Source organism: Carlito syrichta, unplaced genomic scaffold (genome assembly GCF_000164805.1).
Source record: "Carlito syrichta isolate Samal-C Ts95f unplaced genomic scaffold, Tarsius_syrichta-2.0.1 Scaffold314331, whole genome shotgun sequence".
NCBI lineage: Eukaryota > Metazoa > Chordata > Mammalia > Primates > Tarsiidae > Carlito > Carlito syrichta.
In genome coordinates, this window is record NW_007258427.1 from 274,133 (window position 1) to 301,928 (window position 27,796).

Consider the following 27,796-nt stretch of genomic DNA (forward strand, 5'->3'; position numbering starts at 1 on the left):
TTAAGTGGCAACTTAATTTGCAGCCACACAAGTCCTGTTCCCAGGAGTCCCTATCCAGCTCTCTGTCTCTCTCTTTTCCTGAAGTCCAACACAAGAAGTGAGCTTCTCTTAGAAATCTTTACTGTCTCCTGCATTTTCTAAGATTCTTATAGTTTGAGGTTTTATGTTTAGGTCTTTGATCCATTTAGAGCTAATTTTTGTGTATGGTGATAGGTAGGGGTTCTGTTTCAATCTTCTGCATGTGATCAGCCAGTTTTCCCAGCACCATTTACTGAATAGGTTCTCCTCTCCCCAGTGGTTGGTGATGGAGACTTTGTCAAAGATGAGTTGGTTGAGAAATTGAGGCTTTGCTTCCAGAATCTCTATCCCGTTCCATTGGTCTATGTGCCTGTTCTTGTACTAATACCAGGCTGTTTTGATTACTGTAGCCGTATAGCAAAGTTTGAAGTCTGGAAGTGTGATACCTCCTGCTTTGTTTCTTTTGCTAATGTTGTTTTGGATTTGGAGTCGATCATACTATGATCTATCACAGAAACAAAGAACAGAGTACCATATGTTCTCACTGATAAGCGGACCTTTAACAATTATAATACTATAAGAAAGGGATTGGCAGTAGTGGGCAACTGTCAGGGGAGGGGGGTGGGATTGGCAGTTGAGGGAAACTGCTAAGGGAGGGAGGGGTGTACCTCATCAACAAGGGTACCTGCATAATCAACGTTTGTATACCTAACCCTGAATTGTACTCCACATCTTTAAAAAAAATTCTTCACTATCATAATGAGCAAAGAAATCTTTGAGCTGTTCAGCAAGCCTTGGGAAATCCACTATCATGTGAGATGGGAGGAAAGAGAGGATCTTAAAACAAATCTATTGGAAGTCAAAGTACATGCTCTGACAAGAGCAGCAGTGACCTTAGGTTTCCTAAAGTGGACACAAGAGTCTCTGCTGAGACAACTCAGGGGACATTGGCATCATGTACTGCTGACCACCACAGGCAAGTCAGGTTCTGTAGTCGGATGACTCTGTAAGGAATGGCAGAAATTCTAGACTTTTCTTTAACTCGGGTAGATTTATCAATATTTATTTACTTAATAATTTTTGAATCCAACCTATGAAATAAAAATTTCCCATTTACCGTCTGTTCCATGAAGCTTTCCCTTATCCTAGAAATCTCTTCTCCAGAAATCTCAAAGCTCTTAGTGATTTTGTTGCTAGTTAATCTATTTTCTCCGGGTCTTCATGATACTTTGGCTACCACGTCCTTTCAGTGCTTACCTGCTATTCCCTTACAAACACTCAAATAGAGCAGACAGTCTAGAATCTCAACACTAAATAGAATCTTGGAGCACGTCTAGCTTATCCCTCTCATTATACACTTAAGGAAACTGACATGCAAAGAAATACCGTTTCTCGCTCAGGTATCCACAATTAGTTGGAAGCAGAACAGAAATAAGAATCTTTATATTCTAATTTCAAGCTTGCCATTCTCACTGGTATATCACACAGCCTCTTACTTAAATTCTGTCTTGTTCCTCAACAACAAGGGTACCTGCATAATGAAAATTTGTATACCTGACACTGAATTGTCCCTCACATCTTTATAATTAAAAAAAAACAAATTCAAACTTTGCAATAGTATAAAAATTATATATAGATAATCCTTAAAAAGAAAATACTATGTATAAAAAATATTTCAAAACTTTTCTCTCTATAACCTGAGAACAAAAATAGTCTTACTTGTCATTTAAAAAAAAAAAAAATTCTGTCTTGTCATTCTTTTGATAAAACATGCCTTATCTTTCCCTTGAAGACTAGTAGCTGTCTGATTTACCTTGTGTATGTGTTTTTTTAATATTTACTTATTTTTCTTAGAGACAGTGTCTTGCTCTGTCACCCAAGCTGGAGTGCAGTGGTACAATCATAGCTCACTATAACCTGGAACTCCTGGAGTCAAGTGATCCTCCTGCCTCAACCTCCTAAGTAGCTAGGACTACAGACACATGCCATCATGCCCAGCTATTTTTTTTTTTTTTTTTTTTTAGATGAGAGTCTTGTTATTTTTCCCAGGCTGGTCTTGAAATCCTCTCAAGTGAGACTTCCACCTCAGCCTGCAAAACCACTGGGATTATAAGTATGAGACACTATGCCTGGCCTAATATACCTTTGTGATTTCAGGTCCAGCCAGAAAAGAGATGGCACATTAAAACTGGGTAACTTATACAGAATTTTATACAGAGACTATTTGCAAAACATGGGCAGGTTTTATGTTATCTTTAACCAACAGCAGATAGAACAGTACTCTAAGATCAGAAATTAAGATGGCTCCCCATTGGCTTTGGAGAGTCACTACTGGGTCCAGTGGGGTGGGGCACCAGCATTTATTAGAACCTAAGGAGTGTGGCTCTGTGAGCAAAGCAGTCCATGCAGGATGACCTGGCAAGAAGGGAGCCAGGAGAGTAATTGTAGCTCCATTCACTTTCCACGCCTGATCTCATGCCAGCATCTCCCACTGGCAAAACTTAATGGAAGCCAGATGGCAAGAGTTTCGGGACAGATGTAATCTGTGTGGACCCACCACCCTGAGCTGAGAGCAAGTGGGAGAAGAGTGGATAATGAATTCAGAGAAAAGCTGAAGATACCCAGAGAAATACTTAGCACCATGCCTTGCACAGAGTACAAGCTTAAGATATCCTTTTAAAAAATTAATCCATATATTTAATGATAAAAGTTAGGTATTAATTTTATATTCTGGTGTGATGTCTTGATTATCCACAGAGCTTTAAAATCCACTGAGGATTTCCTCACACTGCGCAAGGCAATGCTCTGCCCAGAGCAAGTATTAAATAAATATTTGGGGAAAGAAAGAGAAATCAGCCCAGATAAACAAAAAGTAAAATCATTTTTCTGGGCAAAAATGAAGCAGCCTCATTATAAATATGCATGAAAGCCAAAGTTGGCTAGTGAAATAGATTCAACATTTCCAGACATTGTCAAACATGAATCTCTCTTGTTACTTAACAGTTTTCAAGATTTCCCTGCAAGTCATTTCCACTGACTGTGGTCTGTAAGTTCTCTTCACTTACACGCTGGGGAGGTGTCAGGCTACACACTCTTTGCAACATTTATTGCCTAGATGGAGACTCTTTTAACTTATGAGACTGTTTACTATACAACCCGTTTCATTGTTCTTCAATTCTGCTAGATATTAAATACCATGACGGAATTTAATGCGATGACCACATATATATATACACACTGGGGTGATTGCTTGGGTAACAGCTTCTTTAGAAATCTCATATGTATAGCCAGAAAACACTGAAAAAGCTATAAAACTTGAGTAAAACTGGGGAAGTTTTAGGGTAATATTATTTTTCTCTGGGAGGATAAATATTTATAGAGGATTCAGAGCCTAGTTTTGAGCATAACTTCACACTTAAAGAGTTTTAATTCGCATAAAATTTCACCCAACTAATTCCCCTTCTCCTCCCATTAAGCACATGGCCAAGAGCTGGCCACTATGAAAGATGATCAAGGAAGTTCATGATCACAAAACTTCCAGCAGTTTGAGAAGGAGAGAGGAGTCAAGTCTGGTTCATGGCTCAGCAGTGCGATCATTCTTTTGGAATGCAAAGGCCCCTCTTGAGTTCATGACATTTTTTCTTATTAGCCAACTAGTGAAGAGCAGAGAAGATTTTAGAGGGTGAAAGTCCACCTGCAGTCATCTCCAGAGTTATTAGAAGCAAAAGTGAAGGGCTTTTCATGCACATCTCATGAGAAGACACCCGTAGAGCCTTACGTTGACATGGCAGGCTTCCTAAAACCTTCTATTCTACTTCCCTGTCCTACAAAATACTTATGATTCTTATTGAAGCAAGTGAGATTTATACAATGTTCTCTTAGAATCCAACCTCCATGTTCTAAGGGTCAGGAAAAATATAAAGGAATAAATGTTGTCTTTGCACGTTCAGGAATACTCTCTTCCTATCATGCACCCATATCCTCATCTTTCTGTTTCATGTGGACACCTGCTCTAAAAAAGACTACCTGAGCTGAGATATAAATGAATAAATAAGATTTAATGTGTGTGACTTCTTAGAACAGGAAAAGGACCAACGTGCAAAAGAGAGAGACAGGATGTTATTCAAAATAAGTAAAAGCTTCTGAGAGTAGAGCAGGTTAATTCCTTCTTGTGTCTTTTTTCATTGTCCGGTGTGGGGGCACTTCTATCAGGATTTTCAGAAAAAGAGAAGCCTCTGTAGTTATTCTGAGCAGCAATGAACTTATAATACAGGGAATTAGAAGCTTACACAACCATGGGAAGGACTCATGAGCTAAGAACTCTGCTAGCTTTGAAGAAGTCTACTCTAGAAATATGAGGGTGGGACTCCCCCCCAAAAAGGAATTATTTTTTGGAGGGCAGATCCCTCGTAATACAGGCTTCCCTCACAAGGTAAATGTTCTAGAACTCATCAGCACTATGTACCAGCTAGCATTGTTGTGAGAGACTGCATTCAGCCTCAGTGAATTTTTTTTTTTTTTTTTTTGGAGATTCTTTCAGCATGTTTGCCCATTTCATGATGAGTGATTTACGAGCATATCTGCCCACACAGCACCCAGTGTTCAGCAGCTGTTGAGCAAAACCAGCATGGCCCCTATGCTCCTCTCTTACTCACCCAATCTCACCCCAAGCAACTTTTTTTTGTTGTTTGTTTCTCTGGTTGAGAAGTCCTCAAAAGGAATCATTTTGCCGATGTGGAAGAGGTGAAACAAGAACAGCAGAAGCACTAAAAGGCATCAGCATTGATGAGCTCAGAAACTGTCTAGAGCAGTGGAAAAAGCATGTCTATAGGTGAATTGCACCAAATGGAGACTACTTTGAAGGTGACTGGCATTCAAACACGTAAGAATAAATACGCAATTTTTTTGTAAATAAATTCTGGGGCTTTGGGGGAGTCTCCCCTTGTATACAGAAATACAGAGACGTTGCCACAAAAATCTCAGTTGCTTGCTACACAAAAAGTACATAGTCCTCAAGAGCACACTAGTAAAGCCTGGTATTCCTCTGCTATCTGCCAGTGCCCATGCCCTTTCCTGTAGTTGCCACCATAGAATACACCCTCTCCTTCTCTCCTGCCTTCCAAAGCTCACAGAACTGCTTCCCAATGCGAGAACCTGTATCAAAAGGGTGGATTTGTTACTGAGAGACAAGAGACAATATCTGGTACATTGGCAGAAAAAAAGATGGCGAAATATTGACCAAATGAATGAATGAATAACTAATGGATGGCGGATGGCTGATGGCTATTTTCTTACAGAATAGGGTACTACTTTTCACCAATTGATATATTAAAGTCAAATATCAGGCAAAGAGTAGACTGGGTGACCAGTAAGTTTCTTTTTGCACTCTCAGGTTGGGGTTTCATGAGTGAAGTGATCTCACTTTACGAGGCTCTCTTTTTGCTTAGTTCAAAGAACTGGCTCTCTAATTTTTGAATTTTAGTCATTTTTCTCATCTGTGAAAATAAGTTATGAGGAGGCAATATTGGGTCCTTTCACAGACCCTAGACCTTACCCTGAAGGCTATTGCCTTATTCTCCCTATTGATGAAGAATGTCCAAGTAATACAGGGTACATGTGTAGTGAGCACATGCCTATGTGTATACAGATCTACACGTGCAAACTTCTACATGTATACATCACATACAAACTTCTATTATGTGTACATCTATACATCAGAGATTAGTTCTAATTTATAAAGTTGTATAAGAAATGCTCTTCTCACATTAGACACTGTTCTATCTTTGTCAGATAAAATCATCTGCCTGGTTTCCAGGGCCGTCCTGGAGAAGGGTGGGTGGGCTGGGAAATTTAGTCAGAAGAGACAAAATTTTAGTTAGATAGGAGTAATCAGTTCACGAGATCTACTGCACAACATATAGTTAATAACAATATATTGTATTCTTGAAAAATGGGAAGAGAGTAGATCATAAGTGTTCTCAACATAAAAGCAATAACTAGGAGAGGTAAAGCACATATTGAGCAGATTGATTTCATCATTCCACAATGTATATTTCAAAACGTCATGCTGTATAAGTTAAATATATACAATTTTGTCAATTTATAATAAACAAAACATTGGAACATTTTAAAAAAGAAAGTTCCAGCAAAACCAATCGAAAAAGCCTACATGGCCAATCACATTTCTTGTTGCAATTTATGCAAATAATCAGGCCATGTATAATACTAAAACTTTTTTTTCAGGTAAGTTGGTACTGTTAAGATTTATTTTTAGTAAAAATGGAAACTAGAGAAAGAAAAAATTATATTTCAGAAAAAAAAGTCATGACATGCCTGCCTATTATGCGTTGGAGTAGAGTCCTCTTAGGAACCTGCAGGGGTGGGGTGGGAGGGCCTTGCAAGCATGGAAATAAAGAAAAATCTTGAGTTTCTTTAAGGAAATTTCTAGGTACCTGGCTAGTCTTGAGAAGTAAATGGGCAGCTTGATAAACAAGAAGGTAATAGTAACTTAAAACAATAGCCAAGGAAATTTGAGTCATGAGATGTTTGGTTCCCTCTAGAAACTAAAGATAACATCTTAACATATGTTCCTGAGTTGTTTTTCAGAAACCTGGACCCCCACCAAATGGATCTGGTAGCACACAGACTTCAGATAAGGGGGGCGTGAGGACTGAACTTTGACTGCAGTTCTTTTAAGTTCTTCCTGAGGGGCCTAGAGGAAGTCACGCCCACAAGCCAGAGCTAGTATTTCTTTCTGCTGACACCAAATTTTTAAACAAAGCTTCTTTTTCTTAACCAATTGCAAAGCAGAAAATCTGTCCATCTACCCATGACCTGTGAGCCCCCTGTTTCAAGATATCCTGCCTTTTTAGGCCAAACCACTGTATCACCTCTATGTGTTGATTTATGATTTAGCCTGTAATTTCTGCTTTCCTGAAATTTACCTCTGCCTTTAAAAAAACTTGCTCGCAAGCCATTAGAGAGGTTGCATCTTAAGCATGAGCTGCCCAATTCTTGCTTGGTACCCTGAAAATAAAATCCCTCCTTTCTCCCGCTGCAAAACCTTGATGTGGATGTTTGGTCTTACTGCACCCTATAAGCCGACCCCAGTGTTATATGGTAACAGTCGATTTCAGCCCTGATCGTTGTTTTTAAGGTTTTATTATTTTTCTAAAATTTGAACTGAATCACCAATAGTTTTTTTTTCTATGTTTCTCTCATCATTTTACTTCCTCTGACAAAACCCAAAGCATGAAATTCCAAAGTCTAGCAGAGATTCAGCAAGTGATGGCAGTTATATAAATCAGCCATTTTTGACTGAGGACTATCTGGGAATAAGCCTCTCCAGTGCTGAGGCATGATGGATGTCTATCACTCTAACTTTAACAGAGACTGACTATCAGTGCTTTCATGGGAAGACTTTTGTATCAATAAGAAGGAAATAAGAAGAGAAAAACAGCTCAGAGCAGTCTGAGCTATGTGAGGTATGCAATGTTTATTAGGCCCAGAGAGATAAGAATATGAGACTTTAGTCATTGCCCCCATTCTCTCCCAAACTCCCTCCCTTTCAGCAAATCCTCCCCCAAACCTTGGGGCAACTGTTTAAAGTCATTTTGTTCTTAACTACGGGAGGCCTCACCCATTACCTTCATACCTTGAATTTTTGATCCAAAAAACAATGTATAGACAATCAAAGCTTATGCTATTTCAATGTAAATTATTGGTAAACAACTTAGGAACTATCTCTTATTTTTTTTCTTTAACAGTCTACTGTAGGCCATTGCTTTGGTGAACTCTGGTAGTGGCTACATGGTTCGTTGAGCTATGGTCGCCATGTTTTCTTTTTTACTTTTTTTTCTTTTTTTTTGAGTTGGAGTCTCATTCAGTCGCCCAGACTGGAGTGCAGTGGCCACTCCCGGCCACAGCAGCCTCAACCTGCTGGGCTCCGGCAATCCTTCCGCCTCAGCCTTCCGAGTAGCCGGAACTACAGGTGTGCACTACCATGCAGGCTGATTTTTTGATTTATTGTAGAGATGAGGTCTTGCTGCCCAGGTGGGCCTCGAACCCGCGGGCTCAGGCAACCCACTCACCTCAGCCTCCCAAAGGCGCGGGATTACAGGCTGAGCCACCGAGCCCGGCTTGCCATGTTTTCTAGTTTTGCCCCCCCCTCCTACCTTGTAGAGGTGAATCTCCTCTCTGTCTCCCTCTCTCTCTCTAATTTACTTTCTAAATAAACTATATTTTTTAAACTATATTTTTAAAAAAACACCTCTTATAACTACCGCTAATCAGAGTGTATTATGAGTATTCGGAGAAACAATCTATGCTCCCAGGTTGCGATCCCCACACTTGGCTCAAATAAACTCTCTACTTATATACATATATAAAACGATCTACCTCTATCGATACAGCATAATGGAAAGAATGTTGTTTCAGCTGCCAAAGACATAAGTCTCAAATACCAATTATTATAGTGATACCCTGAGTAATAAGCTACAAATCTTCCTACCTCTCCAATCCTCATTTTCTTAATTTGAAAACTGAAGGCTTCAAACGTATAATCTGAATGCTGTTTCAAGGTCTAAAGAACTCTAGTTTTATAATTTAATTGTCACTTGTATCAAAAATATGCCTATTAGTCACGAGTAGCGTAACCTCCCTTGAGTGTTGATTGCATGGACCCCTAATGCTTTCCTGACAGCTCATCCTACCATGTTGGAATTCTGGGGTTGTGCTACACCCTCAGTTTTCTAAAGCTGTCTTAAGTCTGTAGATAATATTCAAGGTCTCCAAAGGCTTCTTGATAGGAAAATATACTGCTTTGTCACTAAAGAGATGTTATTGAAAGATCACAAATTTCTATCTGCACCCCTCCTATCATCACTGGGCTTGGGGTGACATTAGGTATTACCAGAATTGTATTAATATGACGTTTGGCCAGAGATCAGCAGTATATGAATATTTCTTTGGCTCGGGGCTTTCTCCTGTCAACAAGTTCCCTAGGAAATATGCACCAAAAAAGCTAAAGCAAAGTACCAATTCATTATTTGAGGGGCCTTGACTCCGGACAACAGTGAGTTAGACTGTGTGGAAGATTCCTTTTATTGAAGTTAAATAGGCCCAAGAAACTTTAAAACAAAGCACTGCTGGAGGATTGCTTCTTCTATTTCACTTCTAATGCATAAACCCTAGTTTCAAATCTTACCATGATGTCAAAAGACTAATTAAAGACCCACCTGTCAGAGCCTGTGAAACTATCACTAGAGGGAGAAAAACAAGGGGGTGGGAAGAAAATTTGCTCTTAATGACTGGTGTCAAGCTGGCTCAAATTGTAAACCAGAGAGGAGTTCTAGTCCTGGAGGAGGAGATAGTGCCCAAGGAAGGAGAGGGAAGGATGGCTGACACTGCTTCCCCCAAGGTCTCTGAGAAGGAAGAAGATGTCCCGCCTTGGCGTGCTGAACTTTTAATCACTTAGACAGTTCAGTTCCAGTCTTAGAAAATTGCAGCCCAAGGTCAGTTATGTCATTTGCAGGGCTTAGTGCAAAATGAAAATGTAGGGCTCCAGCCATGGATGGAAAAGTCAGTATCTCCTTCCCAAGTTCTGTTGCTTCAAATCACAGCAGGGCAGGCAGGCAACCCCCTAGGGTATCTGGATCACCTGGATCCCTGGGTGGAGTGTGTCAGCGGACGGAGAGCAAGCAGCAGACAACCCATCTCAGAGAGGCAGGGGAGGAAGTCAGAGGTGAAGCTATGTACAAGATAAGGCACGATCTGGGTGCATATGCCATTGCCTCATGAGTGAGGAGCTCTATGGGATGGAACTGGTGTGTGCCCCTGATGCTGGCCCTGCTGCAGCTGTTATCTTCCCTGGCCACAAAAACACTCCTTCTCTCTGAGGGGTGTAATGTATCTGCCAAGGTATGGAGGAAAGGACAGTCTCTGAAGCCTAGCCCTCTCTGAAGGACACAAATGGGATAGACTGGAGAACTTTGGACAGGAAAATTCCAACAATCTGGCACTCTTACCTGCTTCTTCCAGTGTAAGGCTCTGGACAATTAGTGACCCCTGCAAAGCCCTGCCTTGACTTTCGTTGTACTTCAGAACCCAGGGGAGGTTCTGTAGTACAACTAAAGGAGCTTGAATTTTGGAGCCAGGGAGGTCTGAGTGCAAATTTGACTCTGGTTCAGTGAGGTATGTGCTACTTGACCTCTTTGAGCATCCGTTTCCTTAGATGCCCAGTGCAGACAATAATACTTCCCCTAGAATTTTTATAATAATGCTACAGACCAGTAGTGTGGTTATGTCAGCTGCTTAGAGTGGCAGCAACCTCCATCAGCAGGGATTTTGCTTACAGGCTTCTGGCATCATTTCCCGCAGCTGAGGGCTCCTGTCAGAGCCTATTCCTACCCAAAATGGTTCTCAGGGGCTTTTACTTGCTACACTAACAGGCCCAGCAGTGCCTATGACTTCTGGGGTGCTCTGGTGCCACCTGCTTCCCTGGAGAGCTTTGGGCAGATGGAAAGCTCGGGGTTATTTTCACAGCAGCTCTCTGGGTCTTGTGGAGCCTTGGAAGAGCAGTGACAGGGTAGCATCAGTCTTCAAGCAACTGATGAGAAGTCCCCAGAGTGGCATTAAGGAAGTAGGCCATGACTGTCCCATGGTGGGACCTCACATCTGCCTCATTCCCATTGGACTAGGCTTGGGGCAGGACCTGGGTCTCCTGAGTCTCATAGCTGAGGGGAATTATTGGTCTCTGTTAAGCCCATCTCCCAGAGGATGGACATAATTGTGCCCTTATGACATTATCTAAACACTGGATTTCAGGGGATGGGAATTTGGCAAAAGTCCCAAATCCCTGTTTATGTAAAACCTAAAAGGACTCAGGAACACCTATTTAAGTAAGCCTCCCAGAAGAGGCTCTGTGATCCTGTTCTTTCCTAAGACAGACTTGCAAACACAGGTTTTTTTTGTTTTTATTAAAGATGTGGGGTACGATTCAGGTTTGTGTATACAAGTGGTCATTGTACAGGTTTTGGGTTTCCCTTTGGTCCCCAGTTCACCTGGCTTGAGATCAGTTTCCCTTATTGATGTTATGTGCACCTCTTCCTCCCCTGGCAGCATCTAGTTAATGCCAACTCCTTTCTTAGAGTATATGGTAAATGTTCAGGGTCTGCATATGAGTGAGAACATGTAGTGCTAAGTTCTTTGTTTCTGTGATAGATCACTGAGTATTATAGACTATAAATCCATCCAAATTGCTGTGAAGTCCATAAGTTTTGTCCGTCTTTATGGCTGCATAATATTCCATCATGCATATGTACCACATTTTTTTTTTTAGCCAGTTCAGGTTTGATTATTGTGAATAATGCTGCAATAAATGTGTGTGCAGGTATTTTCTTTATAGAGTCATTTGAATTCCTCCAGGTATATTCACAGAAGGGGGATTGCTGGATTGTATGCAAGGTCAATTTCTAATTCTTTTAGAAATTGTCACACTGGTTTCCATAGAGGTTGAATTAGTTTGCATTCCCACCAACAGTATAGAAGCATTCCCTTTTCTCCACATCCTTGCCAGCATCTGCTGTTTTTAATTTTATTAACGATGGTCATTCTCACTGGAGTTAGGTGGTATCTCAATGTGGTTTTGATTTGCATTTCTCTGATGATTAATGAGGCTGAGCATTTTTCCATGTGTTTGTTGACTGCCCATATGTCTTCTTTTGAGAAGTGTCTCTTCATGTCTTTTGCCTACTTTTTTAATTTTTTTAATTTTTTAATTTTTTTTTAGTTGGAGTCTCATTCCATCGCCCAGGCTGCAGTGCAGTGGCACACTCACGGCCACCCCAGTGTCAACCTGCTGGGCTCCAGCGATACTTCCACCTCAGCCTTCCGATCAGAACTACAGGCGTATGCTACCACGCCCGCTTTTGCCCACTTTTTAATGGGGCTGTTTGTTCTTTTCCTTCAACACGTTTGAGTTCCTTGTAGATCCTGGATGGTAGCCTTTGTCAGATATGTAGCTGGCAAATGTTTTTTCCCATTCTGTGGGCTGTTTCCCTGCTCTGTTGATGGTTTCTTTTGTTTTGCAGAAGATTTTCAGTTTGATGAGGTCCCCCTTGTCAATTTTATCTCTTGTGGCATGGGCTTTTGGGATTTTGATCAGGAATTGGTTGCCTATTCCAATTTCCGTAAGGATGTCTCCTATGTTTTCTAAGATTCTAAGTTTGAGGTTTTACTTTTAGGTCTTTGATCCATTTAGAGTTGGTTTTTGTGTATGATAACAGGTAGGGGGTCCTGTTTCATTTTTCTGCATGTGGTCAGCCAATTTTCCCAACACCATTTACTGAATAGGTGTTCCTCTCCGCAGTGGTTGTTGGTGGAGGCTTTGAGGAAGGTGACTTGGTTGAGAAATCGAGGTTTTGTTTGTGGAATCTCTATCCTGTTCCATTGGTCCATATGCCTGTTCTTGTACCAATACCAGGCTGTTTTGACTATCATAGCCTTATAATAAAATTTAAAGTCTGTAAGTGCAATACCTCCCGCTTTTTTCTTTTGTTAAGGATTGTTTTAGCTATTCGTGGTCATTTATGTTTCCATATGAATTTTGCAAATGCAGGCTTAATAGTACCCCTGGGTTAGATTCCTGAGTGTCTGCATATATTTTCTTCTCTGCTCACATCATCTTCGCAATTGGATTTCAAACCTCTGGGAGTTCAGGGGACCACTTGGTCAGTCGGGTTTCAGAGTATGCCCTTGCACTGGCAGAAGTTTAGTGAATGCTCACTGGCCTGGTTTACACAGATCAAGGCTGTGAAGTGCTCCCTACCTGAGGAGCAGTTGATCACCTTACAGTGACACTCTTTGTGTTTAAAAGGGGGCTACCCTTATGGGTTTGCCATTGGGAATTTGGACCTGCAACTTTAACGCCAGAGATTCTCGAACTTTGATATGTGGAGGAATCACTTGGAGTTTCTGTCAAAATGTAGATTTTAACACAGTAATTACAGGGTGGGGCCTGAGATTGTGCTTTCTTAACAAACTCCCAGGTGATGCCGATGCTGTTAGTCTGAGGACCACAATTTGAGTAGCAAGAATTTAGACAATACCAATTTTACAGAAGAAAAAAAATAGAGGCTTTAAGGGGTGTCATGCACAAGGGCAAGGTGATACGTTTAACTCCTTGGCTCTCAGTGTGCTCACTGAGCTGTAGGGTCCTCTAGGTGAGGTTCTTGGCCTCTTTCTCTCCTCACTTCTTAACTCCGGCTCTATTTTCTTTGGCTCCCCAAACCCTACTTTGGAGCTGGAAACTCAGGGCCAAAAGTCGACATTTTCATGACAGTCCCGCTGGAGCTGCACCAGAGTTCAGGGTGAGGTTACGTTTGCTCTGGCTGGGCTGCTGACAATCGCTTTTGGGTGCCCAAACTCCCAGACTTGAAGATGGAAATATAATATCTCCCCGAGGAAGTGCTTTTATTGAGTCCATGAATAAGAGAGCACATAGTTTGCTGCGTCTAATTTCAGCTCCACTCCCTCTGCGTGGCATGCCTGCAAGGCAGCAGCACTCATGGCTGGGTGATATCAGAAATGTGGCAGGAATTAGGAAAAAACCTGGAACTTGTGTAAAAGTAGAGAGCTATTTAAAGCAACATGAATGGCTACACTGAGCCTGGGCTTCTTTGGCTATTACTTGGGATTTTTTAAGCTATAAAATTACTTGCTTCAGAAAGAAACAGAGTCTCCCTCTCTCCCTTCTCCTTTTCCCACACCTATTCAAAAATATGCTTATTTAGAAAATAATAGCACTGTCAAAAGACAAAGTGACAACAAATATAGTTAAAGGTCTAATAGGCTCTTGTTTTCCATTCTAGAATCTGGCAACGTGTCATTCTAGAATCTGGCAACACGTCATTCAACATAATAGAGTGTTCTCATGGGCTGAGCAGAAGAAAACCACTGTTTTACAGGCAGAAAAGAGCTGAAGAAAGCAAAAACGAGACAAACAGCAGATTGGTCATTTCAAAGTTACTTTCCTTACAGCATTGACAGAGCGGATTTCCTTATTACACCGACTCGGGGTTGACTGGAATTTCTCTCCCCACCCCCACCTCCCCTTTTTTTTAAACTGGCCTGTTTCAAAGTTCAGTTGATTCCATGGCACTTAACGCAGGTGACTCCATTCTGGCCTGGTCTGGTGGACCTAATACCGGCGAGGCTAGTCCAGATCAGTGGGTTCCCACAAACTGTTTAACAGCACAGAAGGATCAGGAAGGTATATATTGGTTTGATTTTTTAAGTTTTGTTCTTATGTTCATTGCATAAAAGCAATATACATCGCTATAATGCAGGTGCTTTAACCTAACAAAGCAATGCAATTGAAGATATTTCCCTAGGATTATTTTAATAAAAATCTAAAACGTTATTCTTTCTGCCGCTGGAGAAAATCTCCCCTCCATCAGGGGCAACAATCATTGGTCATGTGTGTGGTAGAGTCTGTGGAGATTTTACCTCCAGGGGGCCCCAGGGAAGAGCACCTTTTTAAAAAGGGCATCCAAAGCAGTTTGCAAATATGCAATGATTTAATACTAAATTAAAAATAGATTCATTCCAAATAGTCCATGTAGATAAATTTAGGTACAAGAAATGTGAATGCTTAATTATTCCACATTAAACTCAGGGCTTTTAATCCCAATTCATATTATAGCCCAAATTGAGTAAGATATAACAAAAAGATAGAAGAAAGTTAGATTTATTAGCTAATGTTTAAAATGGATTCTCCTTTTTGTTACTACATGCATAATGTGATGTCTGATTCTTGTGTTCCCAAGTGATTAGGTTTATTTGCTTTCTCTCTTCTTAGCTCATTTACCAGCTGATTCTCACCAACATGACCACAGGAGAAAGCTTCGTTTTCTGTTTGGAACAAATCTTTAAAAATAAATAAATAAAAGGAGAACATATATTTTCACAGCACCCTAACAGGCACTTTGGGGTTCATACATCTTACCTAATTCAGACCTCTGTTTGAGTGGTGATCTTTTTACAACAATAATTTCTAATCAATGTATACTTTACTGGAACAGAAAAAAATTTACATTGACCGGACAGCCGCAAAAAGAATTATATGGTGTTTTTGCTACCTGTGAGTAAATAAATATGCTTTTGGCATTCCTGGATATCTGACCCATTAAGTGAACCAAAACAACCATTCATTCTACTTTTTTTTACGGTTTAAATAAATTCTAGAAACCCATTACAGCACTCAAGGGTGAGTGCTTCTGTGGTTTAAGCTGCAGGAAATATTATTGTGTAATGTGAAGTGCAGTTTCTCACCTGCTCTACCACAGAGAAATGGCATGGTCCTTGGCCTTCCTCAACCGAAGCTTTCTCATCTGCAAAATAGACAAATTTCATTTATTCAACAAATGTGTATTGGACTTCCATGGCACCAAGCACAGTCATATTCTGGGGACACTTCAATGAACATAAAAAGAAAGGACCCCATTTCATGTTGGTCTAGATCCTGGTCCCCAGAACGCACAACCTAGATCATCTATAAAATTTTCCCGAGAGCCTATCAGGAGAGGGAACTTGCACCAGAGGGAACTTGCACCAGGTGGCAAGAGTTCTGCATTTTTAGCAGTTTTGCTTTTGTTACCTTTTTCTTGCTTTTACAATGGATAGAGCACGGGGATTTCTACACAAAGGTATGGAGCGGGAAACCAAAAGGTAGCGAAAGTCTTTCCTTTTTTTGTATCTCTGATGACCCATTTCCCTTCCAAATTCCTGTCTACATCCCTAACTCACCGACTCAGGGCTCAAAAGGTCCTTGAGATATTGCTGTTTTAAGCCCTGCTTCTTTTAAACTGGACAATGAATAAGGATTGCTGTTCAGCACTTATACAAGAGAAGGTAACTATTTCAAGATGAGACAAAGGATGCTTAATGTCCAGAGTCACAAGAAGTCTTTTACCCAGACTGTCCTGTTTCTCCTTCAATCTAGTCAGCATAACAAAATAAACTCGATTTTGCATTTTTTTAAAAAATGAAACAGCACATGGAAATAATTTTGGTACCTCAATCTTGTGCCAACCAGCTTTGGGAAGTAAGAGATTCCCATTTCAATTCAATCCAATAATTATCTTTACATTTGTGTTATACCAGGCAGTGTGCTCAGGGCTCTGATGCAAAAAAAGAAATCGACCAAAGTCCCTCTCCTTGTAAATTCTCTTACTGGTGGTGGAACTATGGGTAAGAAGTCCGAAGACAATCTAATATTTGAAAGTAGGAAAAAAATGTAAAAAATGCTTTGGTAAAGGAAGAAGCAAAGTCAGAGAATGTATGATAATTAAATTTATTTATGAAGTAGAGACCTGCGTCATGGACCCAATGGCTAAAGGGATAAGTTACACTTTACGAACACAAGTCCAGACTTGACTGAGCATCTTAAGCCAAAAGCTGAGGGAGAACCAGAGATCAGTGTGAGTCCAAAGAAACTTTGCCCATAGCTGCCAGCTTAGAGAAACGCATTAGAGCCCTACACTCAGGCACCATTTTAGGAGGCCCTGGGAAGAAGGAGCAAAATCTGAAATACTGAATTTACCTCAAAGAGATTGAATAATATACAGTATTTAAACCAGGAGAGAAACTGAAAAACATGTTGTCAAGTTAAAGCGCTCCAGGATCCCTGCTAACAACAGGAAAGGTCTATGGGGAAGATACAATCAATTATAGAAAATTAAGAAGACATTCTTTATACTTTTGAACTATTTACTCTACATTGTAAAGACCTCTTATATCTTCTGCCCTATCTTAAAATCATTAAAATGCAACATACCCCAAGGAGATATCATAGAAATTTCCCACCCACAAACCTGAGCCTTTTGTCATTTTCTATACCAGTGATACCACCATCCATCCAGATCCAATTCCAAAAACCTATGATTCACTTTACCTTTCCTATCAAACCCATCACCAAGTGACATTGAGTTTATTTACTAAACATTTATTGAATCTTTTCACTTTATCTCTCTCTCTCTCTCTCTCTCTTGTACGACCTTATTCTCTCTCCAGCATTTGTCTGTCTCTCTTTTTCATTTTACAGTTAGAGAGCACACTGAAAATGAAAACATGATCAGATAACCCCTCACCACCATGCAACAAATGCCTTCTCATTTGTCTTGGGGTAGGGATCAAACCTGGGGCTTACAAGGCCTTTCAATGGTCTGTTTCATTCTTCCCTTTTTGCTACTGCTATCTGCCACTCTTCTTGTTCTGTGAACTCATCATTCCTTCAATGTCACCCATGAATCCTGCTCCCTTATGTTACATTCAAGGTCTCACTATGGAACTTCCTCCTCACTCTTCTGCTTGTCCCTTGGTTAACTTTTATCTTCCTTGAGGTCCTAGCTTTCTCAGAGAAACCTTCTTGATCTCCAGGCCACATCAGATGCCCTGGTACATGCACTCATAATATCATGGACCTTCCTTCCATGGCACTGGTGACAATCTGCAATTATTTAGCCCCCACTAGAATTGGCAAGAGCTACTGACAAAGATTCTCTTCTTGATCAAACTCTGGTCAGGCTCTTCTAAACACTCTTCCCAAACAGGCCTCAACTTTTATGTCTCCATATCTGTCTCTATATTGTCCAATTTTAGCAGGAATCCTGTTAAGTCAATCTAATCAGAATCCCTCACCCTCCATATCTGCTTACCTTCAATATCTGATCAGGTTCTTCATTACCCATAATCCTCCAGGTGATGTCTGATCATCCTGGCCTGTCCACAGCAAAAATCATGCTAGGTCACTGTAGCCAGAATTCCTCTTTACTGCTGATGTTTCCTCTTAGAAATTTTCTATCCACCGGCCCCCACCCTACTCCTAGATTCTAAATTCTCAGTTTCATTTGTTGGTTTGCTTGTATTTGTAGTTGAACCCAACCTTTCTCTCTCACTGCAAAACCCCATTGCAATGGCCCCTACGCCTATCTTGATGATCCTAAATAAAGTCTTAAATTTAAAAAGGGTCATGAATAAGTTTTTTCTTTAACACTACATATGACTTTGCATTCAGGCACACGGGCATTTGTGTGGACATTTATGCATCCTTGGCCCATGGCAGGCACCCAAATGTATACAATTAATGAATGAACCAATTCTCTTTCTAGTGGGCGAAATTTTTCCGAGTTTATCCCTTTCACTTATTGGGTACAAGATTAGTTTGGGAAAATCCTAACTACATTCCATTTCCCCCCTTTATCCAATTCACTTCTTAAGGTAAATAAGGGACCAAGATAGAAAACAAAATATTTATGAATAGGCCATTGTCTATCTGTTTCAATAAAGCCTTATGGAGAACTTTTGAAAAGCTGGTTTCTCCTTTGTTAATAACTTGACAATAAAAGATATATTAAGTTTGAAAGAAATTTATGGCTGTCTGAAAAATTGTCAAAAAGGCTGATTGAGGCTGAAATTATAGTAGAAGAGTTTCAAATTCAACTCCCCCACACTGAGGTAATGTTTGCCTCCTTCCTGCAACCTGATTTTAATTGCTTTCTTCTAAAGTTTCAGTAATTTTCTCTTGTATTACCCAGCTCTTGTACTAAATGTTGAAATAAATATAATACTTATTCTAACCATGGTGAACAATGTTCAGACAATTGTTTCCAGTTCTAAACATTAGGTTATTATGGGAGAATTACATGGCTAGGCAACTCCGGTACCACCAACAATGGTAACTCACTGAGAACTTACATTTCTGTTTTGACCCAATCTTGATTTCTATTTATATAAATAAGTTATATCCCCAACTTTTTTATAAGTTGGTGCAGTCTTGCAGGCATATAATTACTGGAGGCGTGAGTCCTGGTCTCACCCACAAAGGACTTAATTCCAAGTAACGGAAGGCAACGACAGTGCTATTCCAACTGCACATACATCATTGACTTTATTTCTATAAGAAAATTTTTCCATGCTCTAGTCATGAATACTAAGAAGAGAGAGTCTTACACTTTTCATTGAGATGAGCTGTTCTAACCGTAACAACAGGAGATACGCAAAGGAATGAATGATCCCTGGCTTTTGTCTCTGCAACTACTTTATGTCTTTATGACTCCCCATCTCCAGTGAATTGCTGCCACTACAGAATACATTCTCTAGGTGCTTTGGATTAAGACCATGTAGACAGAAGCAGAGGCAGTAGTCCCAGGCCAGAGCTGCTCCAAAGCCTCGAGGCCCCTGACTGAATGTTACATGTAGAAATACCTATGACCTGAATTCAGAGACAGGCAAGCCCATGAACAAATCATATAATTCTTTAGAACTGTGCTCATTCCTAAAACCAATTTCGTTACTTCCAACGCCAAGTGATGTGGCCTATTCGGAGAGCACTAGTGGCATTCGAGTCCTCACAATGAGCTCATTTCCCTTAAGTTCCTTCAGATGGTAAATCAGAAATATCCAAGTATGTTGTGTCCACCAAAAGTTTTGTAATTATGACTAAGCTTAAGTCAGTTTGCTTTAACAAAGCCATGGCTAAAAGATGACATGCAAAGCCTGAGAATCACTTACTTGGGCAGCTTCAATAGAAGGAAGACTTCAAAGTTATGCTAATTCAAGGTATTATGGCCTCAAGATAAAAGCCTTCTAATGAGTGAAGTTTAGATGGTAGAGCACATCAATGTCAAATCAGTCCTCACTCAGCTGCACACTTGGGGATACATATATTTGTTTCTATATCAGCGGCTCTTTTACACCCTTTTTTATATTAAAGAATTTGTCTTGACTACCAATCAATGCTACTTTACCAGAAAAAAAAAAGTAAAAATGAGAGAGAAAGGACCCTTTCAGAAAACATACAAAGTAAGAAGCAAACAGCTAATTTACCAGCTAATTGGTAGAAGTCATTCACTCTTGCCCTCATTCAAGCATCTATTGGCATGCTATTATGTAAAAGGTATCATAGTTAGCAGTACGAAGTGCTTCTTCCCTAAGAAACATCAAAAGTTCAATTCATCAAGGTGAAGCAGTGACGGGCCCAGGAAGAGCCCCGTAAGAAGCACTTAGAAAGGAAAGAAACCTGGGAGACGTGAGCTAAAGGAGTCAGGGCTGGGAAGTCGAGCCACCCCCACACTCACCCCCACTTACTGTAGCTTGAGGAACAGCTCACCAAATGGAAGTGCAAAAGAAAAAAAAATGCTTCTCCGGCCACAATCTAGAAATACTAGAAGGACAGATACAAAGGAAGCAAGAATTAGAGAAATGTGTAGACCGATATTATTCAAGTGAAACCTGTTTCCAGATGGTATCGAGAAAATTTTAAATATCATAAGACCGGAAAAAAAAAAAAAAAAACCTGCTTTCAGATATGCATCTCAGACCCCATGTTTGGAATTGGATGAAAATAAGAACCTGTGTCTTTTTTTTTTTTCTGAACAGGCTCTTTCCAGGTCTATGGCATAGAATTGGAGCTGGGGGGGGCGGGGTCCAGGGCGCTGGACACAAGGCAATTCCTCTAGAATGTAAGTATAAGATCATTCTGGGTTTTGATTCTCAACTCTTAACTTATTTGAGGAATTCTGACACTATAAATTTCCAAGGGTGGAAAAATAGCCCTGCTGAAAAGGTAGCATATGGGGAAGGAATTTTGATTATGCTTTTTTCAAACATGAAAGTGCTTCAGCTGCAACATTCTGGACTCTTGAAAATTTAGTTGATTCTTACAATATCATGAAAAAGGAAACTGCAACAGATGAAGCCAGACAAGTTTTAGACTTGTTTGAGGACTTAAAGATCAAGGTATTCGAAGAAGTTTGAATTAATTCCAAAAACATGAAGCGAGAAGAAGGGAAATGAACTGGCAAATAATTTTTAAGGATTTAAAATTAGAATTTCTGTGTCTACAAAACGTGCTCTTACCTGTGTGTTTTGTGTTGTTATTCTTAGGTTTATGAAATTTTAGCAGTTTTTGATTGCTACTCTGTCACAAAGACGTTTTCAACTGATCTCATTCTGGAGAGGAGTTGGAAGGGATAAGAAGAAAGGAACAGAAATGTGACAGGAGTCGTAGGTAAACTGTAAGAGAATGACTGCAGCAGTTCCTGACCTGCTTTGGTTTTAATCTAGGTTGTAAGCTCATCTGAAAGCGCAAAGAGCTACTAAAAACACAACAAACATTTTACTGAAGGAAAAGTGCCCATGAGACTCATTGCTGCCTCCATTTTTCCACCTGTATATAGAGGAGAGCATTTGGGGAGTAGATGTCCCTTATTCTCTCACATGGTAACTGCTCCTAAGGAGGTTGCATTCTGGTCTGAAGACAGAGACAAATCTAATGGCGGAGGAAGAGGGTGACGGTGACGGTGGCGATGATGAAGACGACCATGAGGATGACACAGGTAGAGCTCTATATAAGATACCTTGGAACATAGGGGAGGGATCCTCTATATAACCTGGTAAAGGCAGGAAAGATTTCACAGGCAGCTGTCATTTGAGTTGCGTTTAGAAAGAAGAGTTAGGTGTTTTCCATTGAGCAAGGTGATGAGAGGGTTATTCCAGGCCAAAGGTATAGCAAAAGCAAATACGTGGAGGTCTGTGAGGCACAAAGTATTCGGAGAACAATAAATTCTTAAATATAGAAGGCTGACGGGATGCCATGACAAGAGATACAGGGGAACAGATGGGTGGAACTGAGATTCTGAGAATGATGTTATGAAGTTGAGATTTTTTCCTACAGGTGATAGAAAAACATCAAGAGTTCTAGGGAGGACAATGACATATTTACATTTTCAGCTTTGGGATATTTTTTAGCAATGTGTTTGTCAAAGCCAGTACCTTTTCCATAATCCCGATTAGTCAGAATAAGATTTCTCTTATTTGAGCCTTTGAGATTGTGTTTCAGTAAGTCAAATGTTTCAAGCTTTTCTTAGAAGTCTCTGAGTACAACCGAACAACTTCCTGACCTCTAATCTTGTCCTCTAGGAAGTGTCTAGCCCTACTCTTCCTAGGAAAGTAGATGTAAATAGACACCGATCTCCAGAGGAAAAGAAAATTAACCATAGCGGTAAAAAACAGATTTTTTTTTTAATGCTCTTACCTGTTGGTCAAGAGGGACTACTCATGGGATCTTTTACTTTTCTGATTTCACTGTGAGAAGTACTCAGGGTGTTGGTACAGTAACTACAGAGGATCTAGTGTAGGTCTTGTTTAATGGAGTGGGGCAGTGATCTACTGCATCATTTGTCAAGAACAACTCATCTTTATACAAATCATCACACTGGCAAATCCCCAGAATTTGTCGTTGTATGAATTTCCCATAACCGAGCAAGAGGAAGAAGGTGAAATTTAAGAATGTCAGCTATTCTTAAATGAGATTTTCCAGTCAAGGAGACTCCAGGGTCAAGACTAGTATTCTTATCAAAACAACCTGGTATTGGTACAAGAACAGGCATATGGACAATGGAACAGGACAGACATTCCACAAACAAAACCTCAATTTCTCAACCAACTCATCTTCGACATACTTCCACCAACAACCACTGGGAAAGGAGAACCTATTTAGTAAATGGTGCTGGGAAAACTGGCTGACCACGCGTAGAAGAATGAAACAGGACTTCTATCACCATACACAAAAATCAATCCCAAATGGATCAAAGACCTAAATGTAAAACTGCAAACTTAGAATCTTAGAAACGCAGGAGACACCCTTATGGAAATTGGAATAGGCAACCAATTCTTGATCAAAGCCCCAAAAGCCCATGCCACAAGAGATAAGATAGACAAGTGGGACTTCATACAACTGAAAATCTTCTGCAAAGCAAAAGAAAACACCAAGAGAGCAGGGAGACAGCCCCCAGAATGGAAAAAAATATTTGCCAACTGCATATCTGACAAAGTCTAACATCAAGGATCTACAAGGAACTCAAATGTGTTGAAGGAAAAAACAAACAACCCCATTAAAAATTGGAAAAAGATATGAATAGACACTTCTCAAAAGAAGACATATGAGCAGCCAACAGACATGAAAAAAATGCTCAGCCTCACTAATTATCAGAGGAGAAATGCAAAGCAAAACTACATCGAGATACCACCTAACTCCAGTAAGAATAGCCATAATTAATAAAACAGAAAACAACAGATGCTGGTGAGGAGTAAAGGGAATGCTTCTACACTGTTGGTGGGAATGCAAATTAGTTCATCCTCTATGAAAAACAGTGTGACAATTCCTAAAAGTACTAGAAATTGATCTTTCATATGATACAGCAATTCCCTCCTGGGCTTAAGCCCATAGGAACTTAAATCACTCTAGAAAAAAGATACCTGCACACACATGTTTATTGCAGCACTACTTACAACAGCAAAAACATGGAACCAACCATGTTTCCCATGGAAACTGGACTAGAAAAAAAGGTGGTACATATACATGATGGACTATTATGTAGCCATAAAAAGAATAAAATTATGGACGTTGCAGCAACTTGGATGGATTTAGAGTCTATAATATTCAGTGATTTATCACAGAAACAAAGACCTGAATGTCATATGTTCTCACACATAAGTAGACCCTGAACATTTACCATATACTGTAACAAAGGAATTGACAGTAGCTGGAAACTACCAGGAGGGAGGAGGGATCACATGACATCATTAAGGGTACCTGATCTCAAACTATGGGAAGTGGTGATCAAAGAGAGGCCCAAACTTTATCTGTATGGTGACCACTTGTATACCGAATCCTAAATTGTACCCTATATCTTTAAAATTAAAATTTGTTTTTAAAAAGAATGTATTTATCTCCCAACAAACATTCTCTGAGTGGTGACTACAACCAGACACTGTGCTGGGATCTGTGGAGTTCACACAAAATAGCTCATATTTAAGTTGTGACCATATTTACTATTAAAAAAGAAAAGAAAAAAAGACTAGTGTTCCTGAAACTGAGAAGTACCGTGGCACTACCCTATGTTTCTCAACCACTAGCTGTGTCTTGGAGCTGCAGCTGTCCTGCTCGTGACTTTTAAGAGCGGGAAGCAAAGAGATTTGAGGATTACAAAAGAAAGCCACTCTACTCCTGAGAGGAAGAAATCAAGTGTGACAGCCAGATATAAGTATTCTTAGAGATAGACTCACATGATTTGTGTAGAAGTTATGAAGAGCTGTTAGTGAAGTCTAGTGTGTCTCAATCTCTCTGGGTTAAATGTAAAAACTTTCTCACCTCTAGGATGAATGAAAATCTTCCCACATTACCTCTGAGTTAATCTGGGAATTGTGCATCTTCTTCCAGAGAGACATAAGATCGCCTTTGTCTTTACAGTCTTAATGGTTCTTGAGTTTTGGAGTTGGGCCTGAAAGTAGCACAGTGGAAAAAAAAAAATCATCAGTCTAGGGATCAGAAAACCAATTTCGGTCCTGGTTATGCTTCCCATAAGTGGTCTTATGGGGCCACTGGATCTCAATTGAACCTCAGGATTTTGATTTTTTAAATTGGGACATTACTCACTGTGAGGCTGTAGCTGCTAGATGCTGCTGTGTGTATCCAGGACAACGCACAAGTATCAATCTAATATTTTAATAAAACTATATAAATATAAGCATCAATACTCGTGATGACCAAAGAGAGCCCGTTAAGATGATATCTGTTTAGGAAAGGAAATGAGGTCATGAAGTCGATATGATTTTTGAGGACCTGGGTGAATGATGCAAGGAATAAGGAATTGGAAGGTTTAAGTTTTCCTCTTAAAAACTGAGATTTTGGCAGGAGACGGTTGTCAAGTTTTCCAGCCTAATAAAAGTGTGACTTTGATGTGGTAATAGAAGCTAATTTTATAGACTGGCCTTGAATTTTAATGATTCACAAAGGGAGATTAAAGATACTTCAGCTAGCTGGGCTCAGTGGCTCAGCCTGTAATCCCAGCGCTTTGGGAGGCCAAGGTGAGTGGATTGCCTGAGCCCGCAGGTTCGAGACCCACCTGGGCAACTTGGAGAGACCTCATCTCTACAATAAATCAAAAATTAACTGGGCGTGGTAGCAAGCACCTGAAGTTCCAGCTACTTGGAAGGCTGAGGTGGAAGGATCCCCGGAGCCCAGCAGGTCGAGGCTACAGTGGCCGGGAGTGGCACTGCACTCCAGTCTAGTGACAGAGTGAGATTCCAACTCAAAAAAAAAAGGTACTTCAGCTAAAGTCTAATGTCTGAAGCCACACATCTGACTGAGTAACTGTTTCCTTCTCTCTGGTGATCAGCAGCGGGTTGGGCCAGATGACAATACTAGCAACTGTTACTTAATGTGTAGAGCCAGAACAACCACTGGATGATATTAGACTGGGTGAGAATGTCCATGTAGGTGGTCTGGGGAGAGAAACCACACAACTTAAGGCCCATTAAATTTGCCACATACAAATCAGGACACATTGCTTGCCAACACAAACTTGCTCTCCTGACTTTTTTTCTAGGCACATAAGTGTGAAATTGTTTCTGACCTATGTATCCCCTCCCCTTGCTCCATTAACCAAACTATTACCAAAACCTAGATATTTTTTTGCTGCAGGTCCTTTTTGCATTCTTCCCTCAAAAGAGAGAAGACCCAAAGGCCCCCAAGGACTCACCACACTATCAACAGTGATCCAGACTTGAGTTTCTGGCGGATTGTGCAGAGCTCAATAGACCAACGAACTCGTTTTAGAGACTACTCCCAAATTCTTCTCTCCATTGACAGTCCCTTCTTGTCATCCTACCAATCACTTCCTGGTAAGGACATTTTTGTGTCTTCCCTTCTCTCCTACCACACAAGAATATTCTCTTCTTTTTATACCAACTCCCTACTTGCCTCTTGACTTAAAGAACTCAGACTCTCCACAAACAGAATAGATCTTTCCATTGCTGCCTGTTGAGTTTCCCCATCAGCTGTGGCAGTTTTGCCCACAGAAGTGGTTCTGTTATAACTCCAGCTAGTCACTTGTCACTCATACTTCAAAGGGCTGGAAGGAGGACGAGTGGGTTGTTCTCTGCTCTCACTTTAGAGTGCTATGTCTCACTCAAGCTTACTGGCTTCCTCCTCCTTTTCTTCCCTTGGCCCATCATCAAGTACCATGCTTGGTTTCCTCTACTGAAAAATCTGAGATAAAGGGCATACCAACAGTATTACTGTTCTAAGTGGCATTCCAGACTTCGAAAAGCTTAAACTGAAGATACATGATTCCAAACTGCAGCAACCACGACTAAATCCAAATCCCAATTGCTGGCTTTAAATGCTAACATTGTAATCAGCACATCCGGTCCTTCCTCAAGTTCCCACTGTCCTGGGGAGATTCATTACCCTCTCTTGGGCAGGTGCCCACACTGCTCTCTTAGACACTGTTGGCAGAGCATCTGAGTTTCCAGGTCTTGTTCCGGGGTCACCTTAGATGGGGACACCAGTGTTATAACCATTCATTGTGTGTCCAGGACACTTCTACTCTAGTTCTTCCTTCCCTGTTCCTGCTGCTGTGCTAAGCTCCCTAAGTACTAGAAACCATTCTCCAGAGAGAGGCTGGGGAGCAAGATTTGTGGCAACCAAAGCCAAACTGTAGACTGGGGTCACAGTCCCAAAGCTGGCTCCCTTATTTACCTTTAGATTCTTTTCACCTGTGAAATGAGCAAAACCATACCCAAATTACAGTGTTGCTATGAGCATTTAATGAGCTAATGTCTGAAATTACACAGCAATGGCTTAATAAGTAATATGAGTTATTGACATGGTCATCAGGGAAGGCAACAGAGAACAGTGTTTATGAGCACAGACTCTGAAGCCAGACCCTGCAGGCTTGAATACTGGCTCTGCAGCTTATTAGCTGTGCAATCTTGAGCAAGTTACTCACCCTTTCTGTACCTCTTTCCTTATCTGAAAAATAGGGATGGTGATGATAGTGAAAGGACTCATTAGCTTGTCATGGGGATGAAAAGAGCAAGTACATGTGAAGCGTTTAAAAGAGTGTATGACACACAGTAAGTGGTTTATATGGGTTAGCTTTCATTGTTATTGTTATTGTTATTGTTATCTCAAGAGGTGATAGAGGCCTCAACTACTGCTCTCACCAAGAATGTGAATATGTGTTCTGCTCTGCATCAGAGTTTCACCGTTATGCATTTCTCCATCCTGTACTTTTAATCACCATCACAGCCACACACACACACCCCCAACCAGAGAATAATCCAGAAAGCTTCAAATCATCTATATTTCCACTCCTAAAAAGCTAACACCTGAAGACTAAAACAGACATGCTCTACCCATACCTGTACCCACCACAACCCTAAACACAGAGTCATTTCTTTTTGGGCACTGAAGAGGAAAGTCACACAGAGTTAACTGAGCATTTTTCCCTCCAGGAGAAACCCCGATGTTTAAAAATGAGGGTCCCCCATCCCACAGTTTACGTTTATTTTCCTCTTAGGAAAAAGGAAAATAGACGGAAGCTGCAGTTCTTCCTATTCGGCTATTTATTTTCTACTTACGGACACAAGAAAAATAAAGAGTGTGTTTCAAGATTTTCATTAAAAATACCAGTGTTAAACTTTGCATCTTTCCCAGTTTTGACAAGTAGTATACTACCTTTAAAAATAAATAAATAAATAAATGGAAACATCAGCAAGTCACTGCAATCTCCAGTGGCCACAGTGCCCTTGGAATGAATTCTGGTTACCCTGCTAGCCTTCTTTTCACCTAATTCTTGGTAAAAAGCTTCGATGTTGCATAGACAGAGTTTCTGTAAGATTCAATGTAGATTAAAAGCAAGAAAATTTCATC